Genomic DNA, 16,628 nt, shown 5'->3' on the forward strand with positions numbered 1-16,628 from the left:
GACACATCAATTCCATCTGCGATCAAGTTAAGGAGGGAGACATAGAGATTTGCAAGATACATACGGATCTGAATGTTGCAGACCCGTTGACTAAGCCTCTCTCACGAGCAAAACATGATCAACACCAAGACTCCATGGGTGTTAGAATAGTTACAATGTAGTCTAGATTATTGACTCTAATGCAAGTGGGAGACTAAAGGAAATATTCCCTAGAGGCAATAATAAAGTTGTTATTTATATTTCCTTATATCATGATAAATGTTTATTATTCATGCTAGTATTGTATTAACCGGAAACTTAGTACATGTGTGAATACATAGACAAATAGAGTGTCACTAGTTTGCCTCTACTTGACTAGCTCGTTGAATCAATGATGGTTATGTTTCCTAACCATAGACATGATTTGTCATTTGATTAACGGGATCACATCATTAGAGAATGATGCGATTGACTTGAACCATCCGTTAGCTTAGCACGATGATCGTTTAGTTTGTTGCTATTGCTTTCTTCATGACTTATACATGTTCCTATGACTATGAGATTATGTAACTCCCGAGTACCAGAGGAACACTTTGTGTGCTACCAAACGTCACAACATAACTGGGTGATTATAAAGGTGCTCTATAGGTGTCTCCGATGGTACTTGTTGAGTTGGCATAGATCGAGATTAGAATTTGTCACTCCGATTGTCGGAGAGGTATCTCTGGGCCCTCTCGGTAATGTACATCACAATAAGCCTTGCAAGCAATGTAGCTAATGAGTTAGTTATGGGATGTAGCATTACGGAACGAGTAAAGAGACTTGCTGGTGACGAGATTGAACTAGGTATTGAGGTACCGACGATCGAATCTCGGGCAAGTAACATATCGATGACAAAGGGAACAACGTATACCGTTATGCGGTTTGACCGATAAAGATCTTCGTAGAATATGTAGGAGCCAATATGAGCATCCAGGTTCTGCTATTGGTTATTGACCGGAGACGAGTCTCGGTCATGTCTACATAGTTCTCGAACCTGTAGGGTCTGCACGCTTAACGTTCGGTGATGATCGGTAATATGAGTTTATGTGTTTTGATGTACTGAAGATAGTTGGGAGTCCCGGATATGACCAAGGACATGACGAGGAGTCTCGAAATGGTCGAGACATAAAGATCGATATATTGGATGACTATGCTTGGACTTCAGAAGGGTTCCGGGCAAGTTCGGATAAATACCGGAGTACCGGGGGGTTACCGGAACCCCCGGGGAGTGTAATGGGCCTATTGGGCCTTAGTGGAGAAGAGGAGGGGCGACCAGGGCAGGCCATGCGCCCCTCCCCCTCTAGTCCGAATTGGACAAGGAGGGGGGCGGCGCCCCTTTCCTTTCCCCTCTCTCCTACTCCTACTCTTGGAAGGGTTGGAGTCCTACTCCCGGTGGGAGTAGGACTCCCCTTGGGGCGCACCTAGGAGGGCCGGCCTCTCCCCCTCCTCCACTCCTATATATACGGGGAGGGGGGCACCCCATAGACACACAAGTTGATCATTGATCTTTTAGCCATGTGCGGTGCCCCCCTCCACCATAATCCGCCTCGGTTATATCGTAGCGGTGCTTAGGCGAAGCCCTATTCCGGTAGCATCATCATCACCGTCATCACGCCGTCGTGCCGACAAAACTCTCCCTCTAAGATCTACTAGATTGTGAGTTCGCTGGACGTCACCGAGCTGAACGTGTGCAGATCGCGGAGGTGCCGTACCTTCGGTGCTAGATCGGTCGATCGTGAAGACGTACGACTACATCAACCGCGTTGTCATAACGCTTCCGCTTACGGTCTACGAGGGTACGTAGACGATACTCTTCCCTCTCGTTGCTATGCATCACCATGATCTTGCGTGTGCGTAGGATTTTTTTTTGAAATTACTGCGTTCCCCAACAGTACTAAGTTCATGATAAATTAAAGTTCAATTAATCATATTACTTAAGAACTCCCACTTAGATAGGCATCCCTCTAGTCATATAAATGATCACGTGATCCATATCAACTAAACCATGTCCGATCATTATGTGAGATGGAGAAGTTTTCAATGGTGAACATCACTATGTTGATCATATCTACTATATGATTCACGTTCGACCTTTCGGTCTCAGTGTTCCGAGGCCATATCTGCATATGCTAGGCTCGTCAAGTTTAACCTGAGTATTCTGCTTGTGCAAAACTGGCTTGCACTCGTTGTATGTGAACGTAGAGCTTATCACACCCGATCATTACATGGTGTCTTGGCATGACGAATTGTAGCAACGGTGCATACTCAGGGAGAACACTTGTACCTCTAAATTTAGTGAGAGATCATCTTATAATGCTACCACCATACTAAGAAAAATAAGATGCATAAAATATAAACATCACATGCAATCAAAATATGTGATATGATATGCCCATCATCATCTTGTGCCTTTGATCTCCATCTCCAAAGCACCGTCATGATCACCATCGTCACCGGCTTGACACCTTGATCTCCATCATAGCATCGTTGTCGTCTTGCCAACTATTGCTTCTACAACTATCACTACCGCTTAGTGATAAAGTAAAGCAATTACATGGCGATTGCATTTCATACAATAAAGCGACAACCATATGGCTCCTGCCAGTTCCTGATAACTGTTACAAAACATGATCATCTCATACAACAATTTATATATCATCAGACCATATCACATCATAGCAAGCCATGCAAAAACAAGTTAGACGTCCTCTACTTTGTTGTTGCAAGTTTTACGTGGCTGCTACGGGCTTCTAGCAAGAACCATTCTTACCTACGCATCAAAACCACAACGATTTTTCGTCAAGTGTGATGTTTTAACCTTCAACAAGGACCAGGCGTAGTCAAACTTGATTCAACTAAAGTTGGAGAAACAGACACCCACTAGCCACCTGTGTGCGAAGCACGTCGGTAGAACCAGTCTCATGAACACGGTCATGTAATGTCGGTCTGGGCAGCTTCATCCAACAATACCGCCAAATCAAAGTAAGACATGTGATGACCCACAAGTATAGGGGATCTATCATAGTCCTTTCGATAAGTAAGAGTGTCGGACCCAACGAGGAGCAGAAGGAAATGATAAGCGGTTTTCAGCAAGGTATTCTCTGCAAGCACTGAAATTATAGGTAACAGATAGTTTTGTGATAAGATAATTTGTAATGAGCAACAAGTAACAAAAGTAAATAAAGTGCAGCAAGGTGGCCCAATCCTTTTTGTAGCAAAGGACAAGCCTGGACAAATTCTTATATAGAGAAAAGCGCTCCCGAGGACACATGGGAATTATCGTCAAGCTAGGTTTCATCACGATCATATGATTCATGTTTGGTACTTTGATAATCTGATATGTGGGTGGACCGGTGCTTGGGTGTTGTCCTTACTTGGACAAGCATCCCACTTATGATTAACCTCTATTGCAAGCATCCGCAACTACAACAAAAGTATTAAGGTAAACCTAACCATAGCATGAAACATGCGGATCCAAATCAACCCCTTATGAAGCAACGCATAAACTAGGGTTTAAGCTTCTGTCACTCTAGCAACCCATCATTTACTTATTACTTCCCAATGTCTTCCTCTAGGCCCAAATAATGGTGAAGTGTCATGTAGTCCATGTTCACATAACACCACTAGAGGAGAGACAACATACATCTCATCAAAATATCGAACGAATACCAAATTCACATGACTACTAATAGCAAGACTTCTCCCATGTCCTCAGGAACAAACGTAACTACTCACAAAGCATATTCATGGTCATAATCAGAGGGGTATTAATGTACATATAGGATATGAACATATGATCTTCCACCAAATAAACCAACTAGCATCAACTACAAGGAGTAATCAACACTACTAGCAACCCACAGGTACCAATCCCAGACTTAGAAATAAGAATTGGATACAAGAGATGAACTAGGGTTTGAGAGGAGATGGTGCTGGTGAAGATGTTGATGGATATTGACCCCCTCTCGATGAGAGGATCGTTGGTGATGACGATGGCGATGATTTCCCCCCTCTCGGAGGGAAGTTTCCCCGGCAGAACAGCTCCGCTGGAGCCCTAGATTGGTTCTGTCAAGGTTCCGCCTCATGGCGGCGGAGTCTCGTCCCGAAAGCTTGCTTATGATTTTTTTCTCATCGAAAGACTCAATATAGCAGAAGATGGGCATCAGAGGGCCACCAGGGGGCCCACGAGGCAGGGGGCGCGCCTAGGAGGGTAGGGCGCACCCCCACCCTCGTGGCCAGGGTGTGCCCCCTCTGGAACTTCTTGCGCTCAGTATTTTTTATATATTCTGAAAATGACTTTCGTGAAGTTTCGGGACTTTTGGAGTTGTGCAGAATAGGTCTCTAATATTTGCTCCTTTTCCAGCCCAGAATCCCAGCTGTCGGCATTCTCCCTCTTTATGTAAACCTTGTAAAATAAGAGAGAATAGGCATAAGTATTGTGACATAATGTGTAATAACAGCCCATAATGCAATAAATATCGACATAAAAGCATGATGCAAAATGGACGTATCAACTCCCCCAAGCTTAGACTTCGCTTGTCCTAAAGCGAAAGCCGAAATCGAAAAATATGTCCACATGTTCAGAGATAGAGGTGCCGATAAAAATAAAATACGGACATGAGGGCATCATGATCATTCTTAGAACAACAATTTATATTATTCTTGTCATATGATCTCTTGTGCTAGAGTAACAATCCAATCACAATTTCAAGTATGAATCATAAACTTCATTGAAAACTAACAAACTATAATCTCAGTCATTGGAGCAATTGCAATTTATCATAACATAGGAAAGAGTCAATATAAGAGCTTTTCAGCAGGTCCACATACTCAACTATCATATAGTCTTTCACAATTGCAAACACTCATGCAATACTTATGGGTATGGAGTTTTAATCGAACACAGAGAAACATAGGGGCTTATAGTTTTGCCTCCCAACGTTTTACCTCAAGGGTAATGTCAACAATAATAGTTCATGAAAACTCACATCCAATTAGCCATATATACCAGGATCTTTCCAACATGTTGTGCTTGCCAAAAGATAAAATGTAAAAAGGAAGGGTGAAGATCACCATGACTCTTATGTAAGGTAGGAGATAAAAGTAAAAGATATGACCTTCGCAGAGGGAAGCAGAGGTTGTCATGCGCTTTTATGGTTGGAAGCACAAAATCTTAATGCGAAAGAACGTCACTTTATATGCCACTTGTGATATGGACCTTTATTATGCAGTGCGTCGCTTTTATTTCTTCCGTATCACACGATCATATAAAGCTTATTTTCTCCCACACTAATAAGTCATACATATTTAGAGGGCAATTGTTTATTGCTTGCACCGATGACAACTTACTTGAGGGATCTTACTCAATCCATAGGTAGGTATGGTGGACTCTCATGGCAAAACTGGTTTAAGGGTGTTTGGAAGCACAAGTAGTGTCGGGGATGTACCCCACGGTATGATCCGGCTGGAGTTATAAACCGGCTGCGACTTAGTAAACCGGATGGTGTTAAGGCAGGTGGTAAACCGACAGGTGTTAAGGAAGGTGGTAAACCGGATGGTGTTAAGTCAGACGGTAAACCAGCAGGTTGTTAAACCGGCTGACAGTTAAGACAGACAGGTAAAACAGGGTGTTAACCCAGACGGTAAACCGGCAGGTTGTTAAACCGGCTGACAGTTAAGACAGGAGTTAAGTCAGATGATAACTCAGCAAACAATCATACACCGGCAGACCATCTTAAATCGGCACCAGTTAACTCCCGACAGGCAGTGGTAACTGAGTTGCTAGGTGTTATGAAGCCCGAGACATTATGAAGCCCAAGATGTTAAGAAGCCCATGAAGAAAAGTCATAATAGTTAAAGTCTTAAGTCTGAGTTGGACTCTACATGTAACCTACCCCTTTAACTTATATAATGAGGGGCTGGGCTCCCCAAAGAGGAGGGAGGAGGAAACAATCTTAAAAGGGTTAGGGTTAACTGGGAGAGCCGGTTTACGGCGACTTCCTCATGATCATAATGAGAGATAGCCTCAAACAGCATGTAGGGTTGTTATCGGATGATGTTTCCCGGGGCCCGAAGCTATCTAAACCTTTGTCTTGCATTGCGTCTCTCAATTTCACTCAACCCCTCTCAAGCTACCACATAGATGCATTGGCCTCACGACTAAGTCCTCACACTAGGACATCTGCCGTGACGATTCTACGACAGTTGGGGCCCACCGTGGGGCTCGCGCATGGTGGTGTTGAGTTCTTGAAGGGATCTCATCTAGGGTTTCGAGAAGTTCGCAAAATTTTCGGATGAAGAAGAGCCGGTTTGGAAGAAGCTGGATCAGTTTCAAGTAATTAGTCCAATTTATTGTCTGAGAATGTTAAAATTCCAGGAAATTAGGGTTGCGATCGGTTCGCTACTGCAAATCGCCAAGAAGTTGACAGCCAGCAATGTTTCCTACGCCGCCGCCGAGATGCCACAAGTCCTGTGTTTTTTCTGGATCAAAGGAAGGCTATGTGTGAAGAAAGGGCAGCACTACGCGCCGGTGCGCCGGCCCAAATTTGGGCCGGTCTGCACGCAGCCGTACGATCCAGCATGCAGCAGCCGTCCGATGCTCCACATCATCATCTTATTCCTCTCGTCCTTGCATACAAAAAAGAGAACGCGGAGCCAACACAAGCGTTCATGGCGCCCCGCTCGTCGCAGGAACCAAAAAAAGGAGCCGTCCATGGCACCCCACTCACGACGGCAGGGCTGCCCGTCGTCTCCGGCGACACAGTGCTCGCTGAAGAACCTCCCCTCATCGTCGATTTCAGTTGGAGATCCCGTCGATGACCCCCTGGTCGAAACTTCCCCCTCGACCGATTGCAACTCCGGTCGTTGATGCTCCATGGTTACAGCGCTACGGTGCGCCGCCCGCCGGCCCTCGCCATCGACGAGCGAGTTTCTGCCAACAACGGCCACAGGTCACATCGTGAATGGCATGTAGCAAAAAAACGGTCATAGCAAAAGAGAAGGCGGTTGCAGCAAAAGATCATCGTCATCGCCGTTCATTGCCAAATGCAGTAGAAAACAGAGTAGCGCTCGCCATGGTTGCAGCTCTGACACCGGCCGGTTCCAGCCCGCGGTGACCACACTTTGCCGTAGGTCGGGGTGCCAAGCAACAAAAAACTTCCATTTGTCGGTTGAAGCAAAAAATTACTAGGTTCCAGCAAAAACTAAAGCTGGTTCCAGCAAAACAAAGTCAGCATGAAAAGCTCCCAGTGGGCGATTGTAGCAAAAAAATAGCTGGTTCCAGCAAAAACACAGATTGGTTCCAACAAAAAAAGTTGCCGTCGACGGCGAGGGCGCGTCGGTTCCAGCACATCGCATGTCAGGCATCAAAATTACTGATGCCGATTCCAACTCTAGGCTTCCCCGATTGCAGCAAAGGGCATCGTGGTTCCAGCATCTGACAAACCGGTTGTAGCACCCCGCGTGGTCACCACTAGCAGATGCAGACTTCCAGGATTTTCCGCCATGGTTCCAGCATCTGGAAGCCACGGTTCCAGCATTTGTAACCGCGGTTTGTAGCACCACGGAGCTGCATGGTGCAGTCGCCGTCGATGCAGCCCACCGTCGACGCGGCGCAGCCACCATGGCAACTCATCTCGCTCTCTTTTGCAGCAAAAAATGGTAAGGATGGGAGGGGCGAGGGGGTTGGGTGAGCGGCCATGGCTAGTAGCAGCGGCCGGTGCTGAATCTCATGGAGGGGGATTTCTCTCGCTAGAGAAAGAGAAAGAGAGATGGAGGGGATGGGAGTGACGGGAGGAAGAGTATAAGGGAGGGAGGTGGAAGAAGAAGATAAGACAGAGAGGGAGAGAAAAAAACTGGGCGTGCAGTGCGGAACGTACGATTGTGGTGTGATGGAATCGCTGCGCGTGAGGGCCGACCGAAGTTTCGACCGACGCGCCATCTGCAAGCGTTTTCCGTGAAGAAAACAACAACGGATCCATTTTCGACTTTTGAGGAGCTTGGTGATCCAAACTTACCCATCCATGGTTTGACCGGGTATAGGTGGGGCTTGATGCCACCCACGTGGGATCAAGATAACGTTGTTTGCTATCCATGTGGAGATGATGGTTTGGGAGTATCAAAAAAAAGTCGTCAGGTCAATCATGACCCGGAAGAGGATAGGGTCATGGGCGCGGACACCGTCGCTGCTCCGGGCCGGCTCTCGCCTCGCGCCTCTACCTCCGGTCGGTCATTGCTCCGGGCTGGCTCCCGCGTCGCTGTGCCTCGAGCGACTGCCTTCGCTTTTCCACCTGCCTCCGCCGGTGTGGTCCTTCGAGCCGGCGCCTCGCCTGGCCGGTGCCCATCCCTGAATCGCCGCCGAGGTCATCTCCGCTTTGCTGCAACGAGCCGCCCTGGCCGAGGGCAGCCTGTGAACTGCCGCCCGGGCCCCGCTTCGGACGCCACCTCTGCCTCCGCTGTTCGACGCCACGGCATTCGCCTCGTCCTCACCGGAGATCCGCCGCATTGCCAGTCTGCCAAGTCGCTATCGCCGTTGTGCCTTCAAGCCGCCGTTCGCTGCTTCCACGGCTTCACCACGCCACCTTGTTTCTGACGAGTCGTTGTGCCGGGTCGCTCCTGCCGCAGCCGGGTTATTCTGCCTCTGTGGCCGCTCCGCCCTCGAGCCCCCGTGGTCTCGCCTCCACTGTTCTGCCGTCGACTGAAGCCGCGCCATCTGTGTGCCTCTGCTGCGCCTCAATGCTACCTTTGCTGACCCCGCGACCTTGCTGCATGTTGAATTGCTCCGAGTGCTTCGACCTCGACGGCCCCTGGGCCGAACCTTTGGTGCAGTTGTCGCCGCGAGACGTACCGACCATCCCCGAGTCCCCACTTCCTTGAAAATGCACCCGTTGGCGATCTGCTGTTACCAAACCGTGGGTTAAGCCGGCTTAGTTGCCACCAAGCCGCGGGCTTTCGATTCGCCGGCCTGGGCCCTGCTGACGCCGCTGCTGAATTTTTTGAACCGCCGCCAGGTCACCTTCTGTTTCTGTCAGCCCCACACCAAGCGACCTACTGCCGTCGACCCGCCCGTGCCCACTTGCTGCTGCACTCCGGTGCCGGCTTACCCCCGCCGATGGCCGCCCCCTCTGTGGCTGATGCCTCCTCGTCACACCGCGCTGAATCGCCGGCCTCATCTATGCCTTGCTCCGGTTCACTGAAGCCCTCAAATCACAGTCGCCTCAGTAAATCGGCTCGATTTCCACATTGCTGGGTTGCCTCCTCCTCACTGGACCGCCTCAATGGTCTGCCCGGCGTCTTCAAAGCCGGCCTCATCAAGGTGCCACCTGCGCGTTGGACCTAGGTCGCCGCCGTCCATGTTCCTAAACCACCGTGCGTTTACCTGCCATTCGCCCTGCTTCTGTTAAGCCGCCGAGCGCTGACCCGTCGCTTTACGCCACCACACACCGAGCCAGCCTGGTTGAAACAACTTACCTCCGTCTTCACTTCCGCATCAAATTGCCGTTTTTGCCAAGTCGCCGAACTGTCGGACTATATATCAGGGTCACGCTGAGCTTCCCATCGCCGCATGTTTTCTTCCACGAGCAAATCGCCGTCGCCGGTTCACCTCTTCTCGAGCTGCACCCCTCCATGAACCGCCGTCACCGGTTTACCTTATGCTCGAGCTGCTGCCGGGCCGCCATGCCTCGCCATGCTGTGCCCCGGCTTCCTGAGCCGTCGGGGCGCCTTGCGCGTTGCCCGTCCTTTGGATCCGCCGCGCCGGGCTTTCTCGCGCGCTGCCGCATCCTAAACCACCGTGGTCCTCGCCTCCTGTTGAATCCGCTGCTCCCCTGAGTCGCCTTTGAGCCGCCAGGGCCTCGAGTCACCTCCTCTGCGCAACCCGCCGCCTCGCGTCTTGGGCCTCCTTACCCCTGAGCCGCCGACGCCGCCGGAGTTCTGGCTGCACCATGTTCTGCTGTCTCAGCCGCCGTTGTGACCCGCTACTCTGAACCGATCCTGCAACCACCTGAAAAAAATCCTTTAGGCATACTGAGCCGGGTTGGCTGCAAGTGCTTTTAAGCACTACGACTGAGGAAGTGCGAGTGAGAGTCTTTTTACTACTATACGGAGAGGTTGGCACATACAGAATAAACTGTATCCATGCACCATGGTAATGGCAAGGATTTAATCTGACAGTGTGTATTGTTTCTGCTACGGTAAGAGGAGCTCATACACAAAGATAATTCGGCCAGCCACGCACTAGATGCATCCAGGTCACCACTTGAATACTTGTGCTCGAGATTTTCAGAGAAGGTGAATCATGGCGAAACAAATCGAATTGCTAACCCAAAGCAGATCAATAATGGCTGAAACATGAAGATCAAGATCTGGTTAGGCCGCAGCGCTACTTCTTTGTACAAAGCATGCCCACCGGGTCAAATGTCCATTGCTACCTCATATGGGGATTAGTCGAAGCTCAGATCTGGAGCAGTTTGCTAGCACTCCATAACACTGGCTGAAGACCCCAAGGACCATTAGTATTTGTACAGAGATCGAGGTCTGATTAATCTATAGCACATGCACCTGAAAAAAGGGGAGAAAAGAAAAAAGGGAGCTAGTGTCACACCAGAAACATCAATGCAAATTTTCCAGTATGGACAAGCCGGCGCAGTTGAGAAAGTCAACATGCATGAAACGACTTAAGTACTACTAGCAAAAGAGCCCGTGCGTTGTAACGGGAAAGAGAACATAACACACGCTCTTAACCCAACAACCATCACTCAAGACCACAATAGGTCCATCTTTATTTTTGCGAGGCATCATATTTGTGTTGTCGCTTATCCTCCTTCTCACCCTCGCTGACGATGGCCTCGGTGTTCACACAAAATAATGTGTTTGAATATGGTTAATCCTAAGGCGTCTCTCTCTCCCTCTCTCTCTCTCACTATCTCTCACTCCCACGATGAGAAACCTATTGTTTTCCCCTGTGACATTTTTCAGAGGTATGCATGTGTAGTTAGCGATGTTTTCTTTTCCCTATATGGTTATAGTGGGGTGTTTATTTGCAATCCGGATCGCCGGCGGTATGAAAAAATGGATCTTGCGCTATAAATTATAAGTTTGCTTTCAAAACAATATTTTAAAAATATTTAAAGGTAAAATTAACAACATATTTAGATTCCCCACATTTTTCTAATATAATTTCATATATAATATGTTAAAATCGAAGTTACGGTTTAAAATATACGAATAATTTAGAAAATCATTTGTTTGACTTAAATATATTCCAAAATAATATTTAAAATACTTAATATGTAAAATCATCTCATATTTATATTCTACATATTTTTTAATCAAATTTCATATATAACATGTTCAAATCAGAGTTACGGTTTAAAAGATATGGATGATTTAAAAAGCATTTGTTTGACTTAGATATGATCCGCGGATGAATTACCTAAAATATCAAGGGGATTTTTGAAAAATGTAAAATAACGGTTGGATGTGACTTAAATCCGGACCGCGGGTTGATTTCATCCAAATACAAGGACTTTTCTGAAAAATGCCATGACGAACGACCGAAACCCAATTTGCTTTATTATTAGGTAAAGATTAGTACTGTCTCCTCAGGAGAGGAAAGAAAACAAAAGGGATCAAATCCCCAGACTAATAAAGGACTGAAGGGAACACATATCAATCAGATCAACTGAGCATCTGCTATCTTTTTGTCTGACAAAAATATCAGGTGATATCCATCTACGTCTATTTTTTGTATTGGCACATATTGTTTTTGTCAAAAGAACAATTACTTTGGCTTAAGATATTTATATGCAGGACAAGGATTCATTATAAAAGTGGTGCCATGCTATATCTATGAAGTGTGCGTTGGCATCATCATACACCGGTGTCCGTGCCCGCTTGTTGTTGAACGGGTGTGCGCAAGATGCCGCCCGTGCAGCTCAATCTACATCAACTCGGCGGGACCGCACCCGCGATTGACTCGTCGTTCGCATGGCTTACCGCGCTCGCGATTGACTCGCCCGTCCGCGCTGGCTTAAAATGTCGCGGCCGTCTCATTTTTCTACTCCTGCGGCTACTTGGTCGTGATTGATTTCAGCTTGACCGTGGTGATGATCAACTCCGCGGTGGATATTTTCTGGTCTAACATATCAGGTGAAATCCATCCAATATATTTTTTATTGCTTTCTTTAAAAAGATCAATGACTCCGGCTTGCAAAGTTATCTAATGCAGGACCCTGAACTGCCATATTGGTGCAAATTTAAGGGCCGTCAAAAAATTTCCTATTTAAAAAGGAGGATTCCGGTTTACAATCCGGCTCAAGGAAAAGCTATCTCCCACAAAGCTTTGAAGTTCTCAGTATCCGGTTTAACAATTTCCGGTTCAAAAAGAGTAATCTCTCGCAAGTTCGAGTTCCCAGGAAAAATTAAAGGAACCAAAGAGAGTCTGTTGCAAGAGCACAGCTCAAACATAGGTGCCCATTGAGCATAACTCACAATATCATTTGGGGGCTTCCTGTTCAAACATAGGTGTATTCACCAAAGAGAACATAGCGTTACTATCCTCTTGATCCGACTATCAAGCCAATATTATCATAAGAGCATAGCTCTGGTTACTTCGGTAATTCGAATATCAAGCCAATATTATCATAAGGGGCCAAAGAGAGTCTGTTACACAACACATCTCAAACATGGGTATCCCTTGAGCACAGCTTACAATATCACTTGGGGGCTATGTTCGAACCATAGTCACACCTCTTGATAGGCTTAAGGCCACCAGGAAAATCATTTGGGGGCTCTAGTCGTATCCGAACCATAGTCACACCTCTTGATAGGCATAAGGGCACTAGGGAAATCACTTGGGGGCTTGGTCGTATCCGAACCATAGCTACACCTCTTGATAGGCATAAGGACGCCAGGGAAATCACTTGGGGGCTATGGGTTCGAACCATAGTTACACCTCTTGATAGGAATAAGGGCACTAGGGAAATCACTTGGGGGCTTGGTCGTATTCGAACCAAAGCTACACCTCTTGATCGGTGCAATGCCATAATTATGACTACATGGGGGCTCTGGTCGTATCCGAACCATAGCTTAAACCCTCTTGATCATACATATACATCGTCATATATTACATCATACATCATCATTACATCATCATTACATCATCATAGCATGTATCATATGTGCATGGATATACCGGCTTATATGGCAGGAATCGGTTTTCAAACCAGGTTATACTTATTCAAATCTTTAATAGCCAACACGGCTGGATTTTTTATTATGGTTATCAATAACCAATATTATGACTGAGGTTTTCAAAGTCGCTTTAGCGCAATGACTATTATTTTATCGATGGATATGAATTATTCTACAATGAAAGGAATAGTCCCGGGTTGCTGCAAGCTTATGACCCGACACTTGGGGGCTACATTATTCAAGTTAGGATTACATCAAATACACAAGTCTCATGCCGCTGCAAGCATGCACCATGACACTTGGGGGCTAATGCAAAGTTATTTTTTGCTTACGTTATTGAAGACCCGACTCATCACATTGTAATGAGCCGACCCTTGGGGGCTGCCAATTGCTCCTGTCAACAATTCAAGGTACACAAGTCTTAAATCCATTATATTGAAAGGTCCACTACTCATTTGGAAGACTACAAAGCTCTTAACTTTATGGACGTGGGTTCGAGCCCCATGGAGAGGATTACATCATATGATATTCTTTTCAATGAAATATACATAAAGTCCCAGCTCAATATTATCTTACTGAGCTGGCCCTTGGGGGCTACACGTTGCTGTTCAAGTCTACATGATCATATCTATAAAGTCCCTGCTCATTATTGTATAATGACCCGGCCCTTGGGGGCTACACTGGTTGAAGTTTTTATAAGCATGAGGCAATTTCAAGTCCCAGGTTGCTGCAAGCATGACAACCCGGTACTTGGGGGCTGCATATGTGGAATACTCAGTTCTGACTGGTGATTGAGATGAACAACCTGAATTTCTTCAAAGCTTGTGACATTCATATTGAAGCAAATCTTAAGTTGTTACTATGTTGCCTTCTTAAGACTTGGGGGCTACAAGTGATAGGCTTATAAAAGGTATATTTTCAAAACTGATGTTAACAAAGAGTTATGATCCGGTGCCATCAATATTTGTAAACCGGCAATGACAAACCGGCAAGGTTCTACATTCTTAAACCGGCAAGGTTCTACATTCTTAAACCGGCAAGGTTCTACATTCTTAAACCGGCTGAAGATCAGATGAATATTTCAAAGATCAATATTTTTGTTAAGCATTGGGAGCTGAGTCAAGGGACTTATTCTTCACAATATTTATCTGTGACAAGCCAATGTCAGCAAATTGATTATGAAGCTGGCCTATTGACCCGGATTTTATAGAAGAAGGAGGTAATAAGGACTTAAGGATGATCAGGATCAGTTTAACATGGATAAATCCAAATTAAACTGGGGGCTAATGTCGGGGATGTACCTCACGGTATGATCTGGCTGGAGTTATAACCCGGCTACGACTTAGTAAACCGGATGGTGTTAAGGCAGGTGGTAAACCGGTAGGTGTTAAGGCAGGTGGTAAACCGGATGGTGTTAAGTCAGACGGTAAACCGGCAGGTTGTTAAACCAGCTGACAGTTAAGACAGACAGGTAAAACAGGCAGTTAACCCAGACGGTAAACCAGCAGGTTGTTAAACCGGCTGACAGTTAAGATAGGAGTTAAGTCAGATGATAACTCATCAAACAATCATACATCGGCAGACCATCTTAAACCGGCACCAGTTAACTCCCGGCAGGTAGTGGTAACTGAGTTGCTAGGTGTTATGAAGCCCGAGAGGTTATGAAGCCCAAGATGTTAAGAAGCCCATGAAGAAAAGTCATAATAGTTAAAGTCTTAAGTCCGAGTTGGACTCTACATGTAACCCGCCCCTTCAACTTATATAAGGAGGGGCTGGGCTCCCCAAAGAGGAGGGAGGAGGGAGGAGGAAACAATCTTAAAAGGGTTAGGGTTAACTAGGAGAGCCGGTTTACGACGACTTCCTCATGATCATAATGAGAGATAGCCTCAAACAACATGTAGGGTTGTTACCGGATGATGTTTCCCGGGGCCCGAAGCTGTCTAAACCTTTGTCTTGCGTTGCATCTCTCGATTTCACTCAACCCCTCTCAAGCTACCACATAGATGCGTTGGCCTCACGACTAAGTCCTCACACTAGGACATCTGCCGTGACGATTCTACAACAAGTAGTATCTCTACTTGGTGCAAAGAATTAGCTAGCATGAGAGGGAAAGGCAATCTCAATCATGTTGGATGATCCATGACAATGTAATTTATCTCAGATGTAAGAAAACATAACCCATTACATTGTCTTCCTTGTCAAATGTCAACTATTTAGCATGTCATATTTTAATGAGTGCTCACAATCATAAAAGATGTCCAAGATAGTGTATTTATATGTGAAGACCTCTCTTTCTTTATTACTTCCTATTAATTGCAACGATGACCAAAACTATGTTTGTCAACTCTCAACAACTTTTATTCATCATACTCTTTCTATGTGAGCTCATTACTCTCCATAAGATCCATATGATCTCTTTGTTTCTTTTTATTTCTTCTCTTTTCTTTTATTCACTCAAGATCATGGCAAAATAATCAAGCCCTTGACTCAACACTAATCTTTATTATATATAGCTCACAGACTCGATTACATAGAAGGATCATAAAGCAAAACTCACAACTAGATCATACTAAGAACTTTTATTCTACTAGATCAAAATATTATCAAAAGGATCGAACTAAGAAAAACGGTGAAGATAAAAGTGATGGTGATACGATACCGGGGCACTCCCCCAAGCTTGGAAGTTGCCAAGGGGAGTGCCCATACCCATGTGATTATATCTCCTTTTTCGAGGATGGTGATGTGATATTCTTGGCGATGATACCCCTCATGATACGATTCTCCTCCTCGAGCCTATTGACTTGCTGCTTGAGGTCCATTATTTCCTTTCAAAGTTTTCTTGTAACAGCCAAAGCTCCCTGCACCCAAGTCTGTTGCATAGCTACGGGAGAAAAAGTGACACTCTTTTTCATATTCTCATAAGAAAGAAATCTAACATTGGAAGGGATAACCGAGTTTGGGATAGCCAAGCTCTGCAGTTCCCCCATTGTGAATCCAGCTCGGAAGCGAGAAGTGACTTCTTGATCCTCCTCCATGGCATCTATTCTCTTCAAATCAGCCTCCATCTCTTCCTCCGTTGCTGGCCCAAAGTGGTCAACATTGTTGTTTGTCATTGATCTTGATGCCGGATGAGACACCCAGCTCTCCGCGACTGACTCTTGCGAAGAAATCTTGCTCTAATCTGCAGCAGCAACAGCTCGAAACAAAGACATGAGATATTTGCGTGATACAGTGGTCAAAACCTCCGGGAGATTATATAGTGAATTTTTACCGACCAAAATACGTATCGTGCAAGAAAACGGAGTCCGGAGAGCACACGAGGTGCCCACGAGGCAGGGGGCGCGCCCAGGGGGTAGGGCGCACCCTCCACCCTCATGGAGCCCTCGTGTCCTTCCCAGACTGCTTCTTATTTTTCT

This window comes from Triticum dicoccoides, chromosome 6A (genome assembly GCF_002162155.2).
Source record: "Triticum dicoccoides isolate Atlit2015 ecotype Zavitan chromosome 6A, WEW_v2.0, whole genome shotgun sequence".
Lineage (NCBI taxonomy): Eukaryota > Viridiplantae > Streptophyta > Magnoliopsida > Poales > Poaceae > Triticum > Triticum dicoccoides.